The following is a 2,635-nucleotide window of genomic DNA, read 5'->3' on the forward strand; positions in this document are numbered from 1 at the left end:
GCAAACTGAGAAATTATAAAGCAGCTGTACAAATCCCACTTCTACCTGCATCATTAGCACTGGGTGCAGCACCAATTTTTTCAATTTAAAGCAGGATGAAGTAGAAATTAAGAAAAAAAAAAAGACTCATGCTCAACATGGATGATGTAGGGGATGGAGACATTTCCATGTGAACTCAGAATTAACAAAGTGGGTGTTTTCAGTCTGTAATGAAAGAAATTAAGAGATGTACAGAGAGAATAATGTAAAAAATCTTGTCAGGTTGTTGCAGACATAGAAAGATGAGTAATTATCCACTGTCTACAACAACCTTAAACTAAAATTGCATCAAAAAATGGACAAACAATTTTTTTCTATTCACAAAGAAAATCTAAGCTGTTAAACTTCTTTTCCACAGGGCATTGTGACTGCTTACACAATATATGTTTTTAAAAACTACCTGATAACAAGAAATAAAAGTTCTCTAAATTCTATGAAGTCCAAAGATGATGCCTCTAGATCAGGGATTTGTTGGTGGTTGTATGAGTGTAATGAAGGTGTTTGTTTTGTGGAGTATTTTGTGAGAACTAGCAGTGGACATCTAAAATTAGCTTCAGACATTATGAAAATGTATCTGTAATTAAGTCCTCTTGTTTTGACTTGTTTTCCCCTTTTAGGACATGGCTCCATCTTTTGTTTCAGGTAGTTAAGGTGCTCTTTGGGAAATATTTTTTTGTTTGAGGCCCAAGTCTAGTTTACTGCATATATGAATTCATTGAACAGGAAATGCTTTATATCTAAAAAGCTTCAGTGAGCTCCACGCTGCTTAAAAGTATCCAGAAGAATAATATGAAAATATAAAGGCTAAAAATTAGTTGATGAAAAATATTGGTCTATAAGATAAAAGCCATGGAAGGTTGTAAATTAATATTTAGGGCACATACTTCAAAAATGGAGAATGCTAAATATGATTTACCTTGCTAGCAAAGCTGTTGGCTGTGTGGATTACATTCATCATTATCACTTATTACAGCCACCTGAAGATGAATGGCACAGGCTGACACCAGCCATTTGGTTCCTGAGGTGAATATGATCATAGACTTCTCGTAAATAGTGCTCATTTCTGTCTGCAGCCTTCTTGGCTTTGATCAACTCTCTGTTGTAAATACTGGTTTCCTACTTCCATACCTCTTGGTACATCCCAGTGCTTTTAAGTATTGTATTTAAGTGCTTTCACAGCTGCTGCAGCTTTTATATCTGCATGCACATCTCTATAACTTGGATAAATCAAATGATAACTTTGTCTCCAGAGTAACTTCCCTGCTTCCATCACTCGAGAGTGTCCTTAGACTCTCTTACATGCATGTGCTCCTCCGTTTCTCTGTGCAGTTCACCTGTGTCAAATGTTATCTCTGTTTATGTTGTCTAAATTTCAGTGTTGGGGTTTTTCTTGTTTTACTCAATTTTATGTTTACTTTGTGAATCACTGTGAATCACTGTTTATGAACCTGTTCCTTCCTCTCCTATATCACTGTTTAGCCCCACAGACTGCCCACACAGTGGCAGATGGGAATTTTCAGTTCTTATTTTAGCTTATTTAAATGGAGTGAAGCAATGCAACACTTCTCAAAACTGCATTTGTTCTCTAGTTCCAGTAATTGCAATCCCATATTAGCTGAGTCATCAGTATGAGCCATGACAAAACTGTAGCAATGCAGAATGCTATCAGCTGGTCAGTAAATAAAGCCTCTCCTTCGTAAGTCTTGTGGCTTTGCAGGTGGCTTTGTCATTAGAAAAAAGCACCCTTATTAAAAAGCTAGTGTGCTGCTGAAACAGAGGATATCAGAGTAGGAGAATCCATTGAAAGTGTTTTAGCAATTACCTAGATGAAGATACAGCTGATCATTTGCAAAGAGGCATGGGCAGTTCTTAACATGGAAACTGGGACATTTATCAACAGAAAAATACTAGAAACATCCCTAAAGTCTTTCTTTGTTGTATTCCCTTACTAGTTTTGTTGTGTCAGATAAGCACTACAGAGGTTTAGGTCTGTTGTACGATGGAGGAAAGCACAAACTGGTCTTAACATGTAAGGAGTGACAAAATGATTCACGCTGCATTTTCTGTGTTTCAGAGTTCTCACCATGCTGAGTGCTTGCATTGCAACCCTCTGGGGAGCTGTGCATCAGTGTGCAACATGTGGGAAGAGGCATGTAGGAAAGGAACCTTTAAAAGGTAATGGACTTGTTTTCTCTTTTCAAGCATATATTCTCATCTAGAAAGGTTATTAATGAATAACTGATACTGTATTGTTGGTATAATAGTGAACTCTTAAAACATTAAAAGCATCAGAAGTGTCTGTACACACACAGCGCATGTGTTAAATGTGCTGGAATGTTTTCTGCTGAGATTTCCAGCAGAAGAAAAGCTCTAGAGCCACTGGTGAATACAAGCTGGTCTGGCTAATCTCCAGAGAGTTAGAATCAGTCTCTGGGTCACTGCTCAGCAACAGCTGACTACTTTCAGACTAAATTGATTTAAGACTCTCTTAAGGTCAGAAGCAGACAATTCTTTAGGATTTGTGAAAAATTCAAGCCCATTAACAAGCAACAGTTTACACACTAAGGATTCTTGTCTTTCCTTGGGATTTTTTTAG

The 2,635-nt window shown here is 37.2% G+C and overlaps 1 long non-coding RNA gene across 1 annotated transcript in view; it reads left to right on the plus strand.

The window, feature by feature from the left end:
* LOC115948815 overlaps window positions 1-2,189 on the plus strand; it is a 13,432-nt gene extending 11,243 nt beyond the window's left edge. Inside the window, exon 3 of the long non-coding RNA XR_004082584.1 lies at window positions 2,114-2,189. This is a non-coding gene — a long non-coding RNA (uncharacterized LOC115948815). The remainder of the gene's footprint in view (window positions 1-2,113) is intronic.
* Window positions 2,190-2,635: the final 446 nt, after the last annotated feature.

The sequence above is a fragment of the Geospiza fortis genome, unplaced genomic scaffold, assembly GCF_000277835.1.
Source record: "Geospiza fortis unplaced genomic scaffold, GeoFor_1.0 scaffold130, whole genome shotgun sequence".
Classification (NCBI taxonomy): domain Eukaryota; kingdom Metazoa; phylum Chordata; class Aves; order Passeriformes; family Thraupidae; genus Geospiza; species Geospiza fortis.